Source organism: Psittacula echo (genome assembly GCF_963264785.1).
Source record: "Psittacula echo genome assembly, chromosome: 1".
In the NCBI taxonomy this organism is placed as follows: domain Eukaryota; kingdom Metazoa; phylum Chordata; class Aves; order Psittaciformes; family Psittacidae; genus Psittacula; species Psittacula echo.
Genome location: NC_137735.1, coordinates 126,187,991 through 126,201,138, shown reverse-complemented (window position 1 = coordinate 126,201,138; position 13,148 = coordinate 126,187,991).

Genomic DNA, 13,148 nt, shown 5'->3' with positions numbered 1-13,148 from the left:
CCTTTAGAAAGAGCATGTCCTCCCTTAGCAGACCCTCTAGCAGGACTGTTGGCTGTATGCTGCTCTGGGGTTTTCCATCTTAGAGGAGGAGCAGGTGCTGGTTCCTAATCTGAGTGGTTGCCTGGAGAAGACTGGGGTTAGCAGAAATGTGGAAGAACCAGTCTGACCTCCACTGAGGGAAGACCTTTTGGAAAGGGGAATACCACCACTATGGAAACAGCTGCCAGTTGGGGGGACCTCCCAGTTGGACTTGCAGAGCCACATGCGAAGCCCTGCATAACTTGTTGGCATCTCTCTTGCTTGATGGCTGCTTTTGTTGACTTCCCAAGTCCTGAAACCATTCCATTGCTGAAAGCTGCTGCAATTAAATGTTCCTCCAAAGCAACTGTAGCTTCAGTCTACCTTTAACTGCCAAATGCCTCTGGTTATGGTGCTCGCAATACATACAGATCATCTAGTTGCATGAAGTGTCTCCTTCTACTATAATTTAAAAAGTGAAAGGAACTGATTCGTGATGCATTGGGATAAGAAATATGACTGTAATTCACCTCTGGAATTCTGGAAGCCCTATGTCTTTCGGTAGATGCCATAAGAAAGCAGCGTTTGACATTGCACTCAGTGGTGTCTGCCCGAGAGGCTCTATAGTTGATTTAACCTGTGCAAAGCTATGCTGGAAACAACCAACCAACCAACCAACCCACCAACCAAACCCTGGAAAGTGCCTGAAGCCATTGTCACAAGAAAAAACAGAAGCATAATTTAATTTATTGTACTTCAGAATTTGAAGTTAAATGAACAAAATTATTCTCACACTGGGTTGCCTATAGATTTATGAGTAAGGCACCACTTAGATTCGGACAGGTTTGGTGTGGAGTGGACTAACATATACTTCAGTTCAGAACTAACCTGAATAAGAATGTCATCTGGATATTAAGCTTAGATGACTTTCCTTTTTCTTTCTTATCTCTAATGATGCCAGTTTTTTACTGCATATGTTTTTTTTTGGGGGGGGGGGGGGCGGAGGGTTCCACAGTGGAAAACTGCGAGTCATCTGTCTTCACTTACTGTTCTGTGTGAGAAACTATCTTCGTTCTTAAGGTATAAAGAAGATAAGAGGATGTCGTGGTTTAAGCCCCGGCTGTAAATTAGAACCACGCAGTCTACTTCCCCCCCACCCCCCCAGAGGGATGGGGAGGAGAATCAAAAGAATGTGACTCCCACGGGTTGAGATAAAAACAGTCCAGTAAATAAAGTATAACACAAATCACTACTGCTGCCACCAATAATAATAATGATAAGGGAAATAACAAGGGAAGAGAATACAATACTGCCCGCCGGAAAAGAGAGCCCGATCGAAAAGAGGACGTGCCCTTCCGGGTAGCTCCCAGTTACATCCCCCGGCATGACGTGCTGTGGTATGGAATACCTCTTTGGCTAGTTTGGGTCAGGTGTCCTGTCTCTGCTTCCTCCCGGCTTCTCCTCCTCCCTGGCAGAGCATGAGACTCACAAAGTCCTTGGTCAGTCTAAACATCTGTGTTATCAGCTTTGTTCCCAGGCCGAAAGTCAAAAACACAGTGCTGCAACAGCTACTAAGAAGGAGAAAAAATGACTGCTACTGCTGAACCCAGGACAGAGGACAGAGGGAAGGACAAACCCATGTGTAGTTTTGAAAATGCTTTGCCCAATTCTTCCTTGCAGATGCTTTTGCAGTAGAGTGCAAGCCCCAGCTTGATTCCAACGTGCTCCCCTTTATTGACATGTAGTCTTAAATCATACTGAGGCGCACTGCTCTCCTGCCTCCAGCCCTCTATGCAATCACAGGAACACAGGCCTTGCAAGCGCATGGCTTGAGTGAACTTGTAATCCATTTTACAAGCAGAATAAAGCCCAAAATCACAAAATACACAAGGGCTTCATTTACATATTCTCCAACCCAAAATGTTCTCCAACCCCATCTAGTGACTTCTGCCACAGATTTCTTCCTTATTAGTGAATGTCAGTATTTTCATAGCCAATATTTCCCCTCCTGATATTTGGCACATTTAAAATGAAGGAGATGTTGAGATGATGCATCTCATTTTTTCCCTGAATTCTTGGTCATTTTCACTGTGACCTGGCAGTGTTGTAACCTTCTATTTGCTTGAGATTTTTGAGAATACTCCTTTTAGTGTAAAAAGTAAACCCACCATGTGCTCACTTTTTATATATGCTAAAAACTAAGTTACTGGCGCTACCACACCATGATCTGCCATAGAAGAAAAGCGAGTATTGAAGGATTTATAAGCGGCCAGACTGAAAAGAAGAAATGAATTAGTGCAACAGCTTATTTCATATTAAAGAATGCAAATGAACATAGCATTTAATGGCAGCTGAATTCCAACAGGTACGTGTTCATGTCGACATTCAGCATTTAAGGATTGTCCTGAAGAATGAAACATGCTAACAATTAACTGCTGCTGACATTTGTACATATTCTAACAGCAAAGCCCGACTGGATTTAATAGGCGCTGCTATAAAGACTGCTTTTTGACACCTCTAATTTTCAAAGATTGAAACTGCCAAGAATGTTCTCTTTAGGGTCAGCAATTGCTGGTTAAAATCCAACTTCTTCAAAGGCTTTTATTTTAGTTGTCTGTTTGATATGAAAGGGATAGTACAAAAGGAATAATACATTTTAGATTAGTAATCTCCTTCCCACCATTGCCAGGATAACATTTTGTTCAAAGGTTACTCGCACTTTTTGTCCAAGAGCAAACATTACAAATGCAAGCCCAAAAGAATTTTTTAAAACTTAAATGGAGTTGAAGGTATTTGTGGATGATTTTCTGGCAAAGAACAGCCACATACCCAGATCAGCAAGTGCCTACATGGAGTTCGACATGAACCAAGGAAAACAAAAGGTGAAGGAGGATGGGAGCGAGGCACTGGGAGTGAGAATCCCAGCAAGATAAGAAGGAGCTGGAATTTACTGAGTTGCTAAATTGAGGACTGTTGGAAAACTTTGAAGGTCAGGTTCTCACACCTGTGCTTAACCAATTATATGTTAGTTGTTAAGGGCCTCACAGATATGTATCCAATCACAATGTGCCAAGTTAGTGCAAACAACTTTAAGAAATAGTATATAAAGAGTTAGTTTTCTAGAATAAATGGCTTGGTCTGATCACATTGATCTCCGACTGAGTCCTTTCTGTGACAAATGGCGCCCGAACAGGCTTTTTCACATTGAAAACGAAGAACGCGGTGCCGCGGGGAAGTCGATCCGGCAGGACCAGGATTCATCCGGCAGGACCGGGATCCGGCAGGATCGGACCGCTACGGAGCCTTTGAGCCCGGGAGGCAGAAGCCTCGGAACCCTACGGAGCCTTTGAGCCCGGGAGGCAAAAGCCTCGGAACCCTACGGAGCCTTTGAGCCCGGGAGGCAGAAGCCTCGGAACCCTACGGAGCCTTTGAGCCCGGGAGGCAAAAGCCTCGGAACGCCACGGAGCCTTTGAGCCCGGGAGGCAGAAGCCTCGGAACGCTACGGAGCCTTTGAGCCCGGGACACACTACAGTGGAATTCAGGTGAGCAGTCGAGTGTTAGGAAGAGGATTAAAATGGGGACTCAATTGAGTAAAAAAAAGGCAGCAATATTTAAGCTCTTCCAGCATATCCCCTTTACGAGAGGGATAGAGTATGATGACTCTATGTTAAAAAAGTTGTTGCTCTGGAGTACAGAGAAAAACTTAATCCGGGGAGTCGGCGAAGCCTTTGAGCTTGGGACTTGGGAAAAGATCGGGGCACGCCTGTGGGACGAAATTACCCTTGGGTCTAAAGAAGCAAAATCTCTAGCTACCCTGTGGCGGTTACTAAAAGAAACTATATCCACGATGAAGGTTGAGCAACAAGTAGTAAAGTCAGCTTTTGCGGCTTTTTCTGACTCGCCGTCACAAAACCATGGGGGACCGGCTGCTGTGAGTCCGACAGCGGACACTGTACTTACGGGGGAACTGCCTGCCGCTTCAAGCGCAAAACATCTGGTTCGAAAGCTTGCGCACCCTAGAGTGCGAATGTTTGAGGATCCAGCGCATCCTCCCTATCCTGTGCCGACAATGCCTTCACCGGCGGCAGCAATAACTAGTGATCGGGATTTTGAAAAGGATGACGGACCGCCAGAACGCCCTAACTCGAATCCTTTTCGTGCCGCTACCGCCCCTGAGCCCAGCCCCCAAATTCCCCCGCCCGCCCCTCACGCCGGCTCGCCCGCCCCTCACGCCGGCTCGCCCGCCCCTCACGTCGGCTCGCCCGCCCCTCACGTCGACGACGGCCCGCCCGCTCCTCACGGCGCCTTCACAGCCCCCCCCGCTCCTGACGGCCGCTTTTACGCCGCCGCCGCCCTTCCACCGCCTGATGCAGAAGAAAGGGAACATCCAGAGGAGGACACTGAGACTCCGAATTTATACCCACCCGTACCATGTACACCATCGTTAGCGCTGCCCCAACCGGGGCCAAAAACTGACCAGGATTGGGGGCAGTGGACTAAGCTTTTAGATAAAAATTTACGGGACCTACGAGACCGATTGGAGCGAATTGAAGCAAAGCAAGAGGGGCACGAATCAGAAAAGTTAAACAAGGTTAATCCTTTTGCTACGCCCTTGCCACCGCCCTCAAAGCCCCCTCTGCAACCTAACCCTACTGCCTTGAGATGGCGAGGTCTTATTCAAGACGCAATGATAGACGGCACTGTTCTACCAATTGACATCCCTGCTGCATTTCCAGTCATTATGAATGTTCAGGGACAAACCCAATGGACTCCTATGGACTGGAAAATCATAAAGGAACTTAAGGGAGCAATTTCTCAATATGGGTTGTCTTCTCCATATACACAACAAATGTTAACTGCCTTGTTTTCTAGTATGGTCTTAACTCCCAATGATTGTCTTAAGGTAGCTTCAGTCCTGTTAACTCCTTCGCAGCTATTACATTTTAAAAGTGGGTTTGAGGAGCTTGCTGAAAGAGCTGCTGATGATAATTTGGGTCGCAACCCTAATGATCCCTTACATGGTGTTACATATGAAATGTTAATAGGGAAGGGACAATTTCACCCTGATGCAGTACAGGCTCGTATGAGAACCGAGGTGTTACAGCAAGCGCAGCAATTGGCCTTAGCTGCTTTAAAAGCTGTGCCAGAAGCAGGAAAACCTAATCCCTCCTATACATCGATAAAACAGGGAATTACTGAGCCATATATGCAATTTATTGATAGATTGACAGCAGCTATTGAAAAGAATATTGATTTGGCACCTAATGCTAAAGAATCTGTGCTTATGTCCTTGGCCATGGAAAATGCTAACCCAGCTTGTAAGTGTATTTTACAGGTTTTACCGAAATCTGCTGGCTTGCAGGAAATGATGGACGCTTGTTCTAAGGTGAGCACGGCTGAAGAAAAGGCAGAATACATGGCTACTGCCTTTGCTGCTGCTGTCAAACCTTTGTTACAGCAAGGTCGAGGTGATCGAGTGGGTATGAAGGGCGTGAGATGTTTTAATTGTGGGCAAATGGGACATCATAGAAAACGATGTAGAGTAAAGAAAACTAACTCAGCAGGTGGTGCTTCAGTTTTTACAGGTGATTGTACTAGATGCGACAAACATGGCCATAGGGCAACTGAATGCCACTCGAAGTATAAGAAAGATGGAACTCCGTTGGGAAACTTGAATGTGAGCGCGATGCCACCCCACGCGATGACACAAAATCAGAGTGGACCGCATCCCCTCCGCTACAGCAGGGAGTGCCGGAGTGGACATGGCAACAGCAATAGATTTTACCATAACTGATACCTCTCCAAACTGGCAAAAGTAGGTTTAGTGATTGCACCTGAAAAGGTACAGCGTAATGCCCCATGGAGATACCTGGGGTGGATTATTTCCAGAACTGAAGTTAGGCCCCAGAAGATGAAGATTACTACGGAGATAAGAACCTTGTCAGACATGCAGAAATCAATAGGTGATATTCAGTGGATCTGTTCCTTATGTGGAATTACTAATGATTTGGCAGAACTAATGCCTCTTTTGAAGAGCAAACCACAGACAGAGGAAAAGAGAACTCTGTCAAAAATCCAGCATGAGGCCCTAGCCCATATTATGGCTAAAGTATCTACTTCTTATGCTTCCCAATGGAACCCAGATTTATCTATAACTTTGTTTGTTGTAAACAATCAGTATCATCCGTTTAGCTTGTTGGCACAATGGAATCTGCAGAAAAAGGATCCCTTGTGTATATTGGAATGGATCTTCTTACCTTACTGGTTGCGCAAAACTGTTACTACACGATTGGAAGCCTTTGCCCTTTAATTAAGCAAGGTTGTGAACGTTGTCAAGAAATTCTAGGTAGTGATCCATCACAAATTTGTTTACCCCTTACCAAAATATGGTTGGAGTGGGCACAGTAGTCCAGCACTGTTTTTCACTGTCTTAGTAGATTTTGTTGGCTAAGTTAGCATACATTTTCCGCCACATAACTTGTTTACTGTGCTAAAAAACAACCAATATGAAGATGTTACCTTTTACTCTGACAGACCTGTTTCAGGTATAACTGTTTTTACAGATGCTAGCAGAAATAATCACATAGCCGGATACATTTGGAAAACAGGAGATGGTTGGAAGAAACAAAATACCTGGTCACTCTACAGATTTCTTACAAACGTTTGAACTAAGTGTTATTGTTGCAGTATTTCTGCGATGGCCTGATACTCTGCTTAACATTGTGATTCTTTGTATGTCATAGGAATTGTTCAACGTCTAGAGAGGGCAATTTTACAGGAGGTTGTTAATTGCAGGTTATGGACTTTGTTGAAAACTCTGTTACATCTCGTAAATAATCATAACTGTAAATATTTCATTATGCATATTCGCAGTCACTTGGGCCTCCCAGGGAGCCTTAGTGATGGTAATGACAAAGCAGATAAATTAGTTGCTCCAGCTTGGGCAGGACCACCGGTAGATATTTCTCAACAAGCCCAAGCATTTCATGCCTTCTTTCACCAATCAGCAAAAATGTTAGTTTGCCAGTTTGGCTTGTCCCTGACAGGCATTGTACAGTCTTGTCCTGATTGTCAGGGCCAGACAATAAGCATAGGCCTTGGAGTCAATCCTCGAGGTCTCCAGCCTCTCCAACTTTGGCGGATGGATGTAACCCATGAATCATCTTTTGGAAAATTGAAGTATGTGCATGTTATTATCGACACCTTTTCGCACTTTGTTTGGGCTACCCCTCTGGCTGGTGAAACCACACACCATGTAATCACACATTTGCGTGGTTGTTTCGCAGTTATGGGAGTACTTTTACAGCTTAAAACGGATAATACACCTAGCTACACTTCTTCAATGCTGTCTAAATTTTTAAATAACTGGGGCATTGCTCATATCACTGGTATTCCTCATTCTCCTACAGGTCAGGCTATTATTGAACGTACGCATCAGACCTTGAAACAATTGTTAGAAAAACAAAAAACGGGGGAAGAAGGGCTTACCCCGGCAGCAAAAATACAGAAAGCTGTGTATGTTATGAACTTTTTGCGATTGGTAGGAGACTCTAGTGACCCTCCTGCTGTAATACATGTCAAGCGTTAGGGTCAGGTTATGTGAATAAGACTCAGGGTATACTGGTCCAGTATAGGGATCTGGAAACTGGTACCTGGAAGGGTCCTGTGGAAGTAAAACTAACTGGTGGAGGATATATGTGTGTAATCACAGACTCTGGTCCACGTTGGGTACCAGCTCGATGGGTGAAACCTTGGAAGGAGCCAGCGTTGCCAAAAGAAGACAGAACACCCTCATTGCTGACGAATGAATTGGCTGGATGAAGAGGCACGAGCCAGGTTTCATGCCTAGAATTTCTGAAGGACAGTTTGAGCTGCAGAGACGGGTATTGAAGCAGAAGAAGCAGATACGCATTATTCAATTTGAATGTTCAAAGCCCTTACTGGTGCCATACAAATGGCAGATTCCTCCTGAGCATTGGGAGGGGACTAAGCGAAGGTGTGCCAAGCGATCTGCTTAGAAGCATGAAGATAGACATAGTCATGAGTGTAAATAGAGTATTCTTTCTTTCAATATTCATGCTTATGTTTCAGATAGCTAATACTGCTTTTAAGGCTAATGCTTCTGTAGATCTGTCAGAAAAGGTAGTTAATTGTACACAAGTGAAAAACTGTTGGGTGTGTGAAAATGTAGAGCAATTTAATGCACCATTATTAGGAATCCCTTTAAATAATTGAACAAGTCTTAACCCTTGTAGGCTTTTGAACATGTTATATGAGTACCATTGTGGACTGTGGACTTGGGACCCCCTATACAACTCATTTGATAGTCTCTCTGTGATCCACATGTACTAGAAGATAGCAAATATAAGTATATCCATGTTTCTATCAACCCTTGGAGACTTTTATGGATATTGCTGACCACTTCTTCCGATGTAGGCTGGCCACCTGCATCGGAATGAGTGTGCATTTTGGTCAGTGTAAAAGCCCAAGACTCGTGCGATGTGAGGGAGGCAGAGCCTCTGTGGGGACGCCTGCTAAAGTTGAGCCTGCTGCCTCACACTGCGATGATGCTGCTTGGAGCTGATTTTTGATTGTCTTCACAGGGTCCTTACGCCACGTTCTGTATGAGGGACCGTATAGTGGGAATAATGATTGTCTGTTTTTTGTATTTCGAATATTGTAATTGTATGGAGTTTGCTTGTGGGATCCCATGCATGCATGTGTGTGTGTGTTGAGGGCAGACAGTGTTCTGTGTATTTTTTGTTGTTGGGTTTGTGTAAAAGTTTTTAATGGGTAGCAGATTAACATTTTGGGCAAGAAAGGGTTAATGCGAAAGTGTGGTTGCTAGCAGGTATTTATGGCTGCTGCTAAGCAGGCAGGCAGTTGTAGCTTCACATTCCTTTTCCATCAGGATGCCTTTGAATCACTTTAACCCAACTCCTTCTCAAGAGCTGATAGCCTGGGAGAGGGGGTATGTTTGTGTCCTCCTACCTACAGGTCCGTGGCAGCTGCCTGCAAAGTTTGCAAAGCCTCACCATGAGCTGGACAGACAAGTGGAGGAACCCAGTGCCTCAGTTATAGGAGCTGACAGTGAATACCTCGAGCAGAATGAGATAGAGAAAAAAAAAAAAAAAAAAAAAAATAATGAATGATTACAGGACATCACTTGGGGGCAGCTGAAAAGTAACAACTTGAATATGTGTGCTTGTAACGTAGCTATTATTAGAGGCTGTGATTTTGTGTATAAAACCACCTGTATGTACTAGCCAGTTGCTAATGAGAAACTATACCTTGTATTGTGTGGATTTGTTACTTGTAAAAGAGATGTTAGAGCATGCAAATTTGCAGCAGCTGCTAGAAAATGCTAAGGCAAAAGCTAGAAAGATTCTAATATGATGGTAGTGTTATAAAGCAGGTAATGGAACAAATTAAGAGGGTGGGAGAACTCCACTGGTAAGAAAATTCTTTGGCTGGTTTCTTGTTGCCATCAGTATCTTCAACATGCTGCTGTAACCTGTAATAGTTATCTGGTAATGTAAATCTGTGTGTGCTTTGCCACAGTAGCAACTTGTTACTGGATGAAGCAGGTGAAACTCTGCACTGACAACCAGGTACAAGAACTGAGGTTGACCAAATGCCTGCTGCCACTGTCAAGGGCAAGACTGGGTTGGCCTCTGTGTTTGCCACCAAGAAGAACCTTTAGCTCTGCTGTTGGCTGCAACCCAGCAGGCGTGGAGCGGTGGGGACACATGCCATGCCAGACCTTGATGTGAGGGATGGCTTCCCCTGTTACCAAAGAGACATCCAGGAGAAAAATGGCAGACCCAGTAGCCTGTGATTGGCATCTGTTGAAGAAATATGGAAACATGCTAAGATCTTACACATGGTGTATAAGGATGGGCAAGCCTTTTGGCTGGACGATTTATTAGGTGAACTGACAGGTTGGCTGGTTGCTTTAGTAGAAGGTGGACTAATGGTGTTTATTGCCATTTTAATGATTTTGATTTTGTTGCTGTGTATTTTTAATGTATCCAACGAATGATTATGAGTGCTACAAAGCGTGTTTGGCTTGTATAAAAAGAAAAAGGGGGAGATGTGGATGATTTTCTGGCAAAGAACAGCCACATACCCAGATCAGCAAGTGCCTACATGGAGTTCGACATGAACCAAGGAAAACAAAAGGTGAAGGAGGATGGGAGCGAGGCACTGGGAGTGAGAATCCCAGCAAGATAAGAAGGAGCTGGAATTTACTGAGTTGCTAAATTGAGGACTGTTGGAAAACTTTGAAGGTCAGGTTCTCACACCTGTGCTTAACCAATTATATGTTAGTTGTTAAGGGCCTCACAGATATGTATCCAATCACAATGTGCCAAGTTAGTGAAAACAATTTTAAGAAATAGTATATAAAGAGTTAGTTTTCTAGAATAAATGGCTTGGTCTGATCACATTGATCTCCGACTGAGTCCTTTCTGTGACAGGTATTGAAAATTACTGTTAAATCTGTGCTACCACTTAAATTCCCTTAAATGATGGCTGTATGCGCTTGTATACAGCAGCTCTCCTTTGGTGTTCAAGCTAGAAGGTAAGAGGCAAAGGACTGTGATGGTAATGTATATGTACCAGTCCATGCCCATTGTCTTTATGGAATTCGCAAGCCCAAAAATAAGACCACAAAACATGTGCCATTTTGGGGCTGTTGTCCCTACTTCTTTGCAATTGTAATCATTAGTGGATGAAACATGCTTAATTTATTTACATTTATGTACATGTACATGCGCTCTGTCCTGCTGCCTTGGCTCATCAATCTGTATTGCATGAAAAAAAGCAAACTCTTTGTCTTTTACAGAGTTGTCAGCTGGCGCCTGTTGACAAAACACAAGGAACACAAACACAAGCCTTGAATTTGCCATTAGATACACGTAGTTTTTTCATCTGCTAACATGAATACATGTAAAAATTTATTTGGATGCAAAAATACTTAAGCACCCTAAAGTGTTTCGACACAAAACACCTTGCAGGCCTTTGGTGGTGAGCAGAAGTGATTTCCTGATAAAAACACAGCATTATTAAATACAGTAGGATTTCCAAAGTGGTTTGCCTCAGCAAATACTATGTTATTATAAAAAATAATACTATGGTATTAATGTTGCAGTAACACCGCTGGGGGAATTTAATCCATATTTACATTATTGCCACAGGTCTGTGTGCTCTGTGTCCTGAGGGACCTGCCATTTAATTCTGCTTGCTGAGAGCTCTGTTTGAATGTATTACAGTGACTTCCAGGGAAGGACTGGGACAGCAGGTCTGGGCTGACTTCTCCTATCACGCTGAACTGGCAGCACCAGGGGAAGAACTTGCTCTGTCCATCTTAGTCTTCTAGTTCTAGTGTACTAAGTACTCAATGGGAAGAGGAGGAATCGAGTGCTCCTACCTTCCTGATCCTCAGGAATTTTAGTTTGCTTTTGTGAGTTATCAGAACTGTTGTAGTTGCAAATAGTTTGTGTCGCAGGTCCTGCAGCACTTGAAAGCAGAAGCCCAAAGCTGACTACTTGAATACACCCATATTTTCACAGCCAAGCACTGAAATCTCTCACATGAAATATCCTCCCATAGCCAAGAACCCTCTTGTGTATTCTATAGAGGGATTAGGCAGAAGGTTTAACCTGGCAGACTGGTGTAACCTGGGACAATCTTGCTGTACAGATTTGAGGACGCAGATAAACATGAATCAAAATCAAGAGATTTCTGCTATTATCTGAAGAATCCAGCTTTCTTCATTGCAGTTTCATTTTATCTCTACCCCAAAATCCAGAGATTTTGGATGGTTCCTTGACAGCCTCATTCCTCAATGCTGAGTTTATTCTGTTATTCATAGGGACGTGCCTGATACTGATGACATATATGGGTTGTTACGATGAAAGATCCATCAGAGTTTAGTGAGAAAAGCAGAGGTCAGCACTGTCTTCTAGATGACTTGCATGCTGGGTTACTACAGTCTGTCTCATTCAGAAGTGTTCTGGTGAGTAAAAAGTTTACAGTTTCTTTCTCCTCAGTTTTCTGCCCTGGAGGTTGTACTGCAGCTTCCTTTCACCATGCTGCGGTGATGCCTGCTCATTTTATCTGCTGAAGTGCCTATACTTTGTCCAGAATCGCACATCAAAGATGACAAACAGCCAGGGAATGTTTAATAAAACACATTACCTGAGAATCATTTGGTAATCCTAAAGGTTAATCTTTTCAATATTACCCTCTACAGACTTGTTAACTTAATTTTTACACGATAAAGGCCATTTCCTGAAAAGCTCCATGAAACTATTTTTGTCCTTTTTTGCTATGCCCAAATCACAAACTTCCCAGTTTTGTGAACCCTATTCTGCAGCTCCCATTCCTGGTCTGCTCAGACCATGACTCCCACCAGCAGCACCTCCTCTGCAGTGCTGCTCCCCAAAGCTCTCACACTGTAGGTACAGACTTTGCTGCCTGGAAGAAAAGAAGGTCTATTTCACCTGTGGTCAGAAAATACTGTTGTGCACAGAACAGTGCATGGAAAAGTGTGGAGAGTGAGTGATATTATAGCATACTTTAGCATCAGAGCAACCATGTCATTGTGTTGAACTACATAAGCAATTGGTTTATGTTTCCCTATTGGAATGAGTCAATTGAGATACACAGGTAATTTCAGCCTTCACCTTTCAAATAAGCTGTTTGTATTGATAGATTATTGCCTTTACATCTTCCTTTAGGATGTTAACAGACTGCGGGGAAAAACAAAAGTCCTTGGAGAAGTCACAATTACAGCTCAATGGGAAGTGAAGTGGAAAACTTGTTATCACCTTTAACTTCAGACCTTTTTCAGAATGCCTCCACTGAGACAAGGTCCTTCTCCAACTCCTTTAACTGTAGGAACAGCTGTCCTGAATGAAAGTAAAGTAGGGAGCCACCATAACAAATCCTGAGGCTTCGAGGCTTGTTACAGGTGATTCCCATACCCCAGCCATATGAAAGTACTGTTTTCCTTTTCTGTGTTCCTGGATCTTGCATTGTTCCCTTGCCAAACGCATGTAAAGACATCAGCTTTTCTAGAAACCATTACACGTACAATCAAATTGGAGGAGAAATTTCAGCATCCC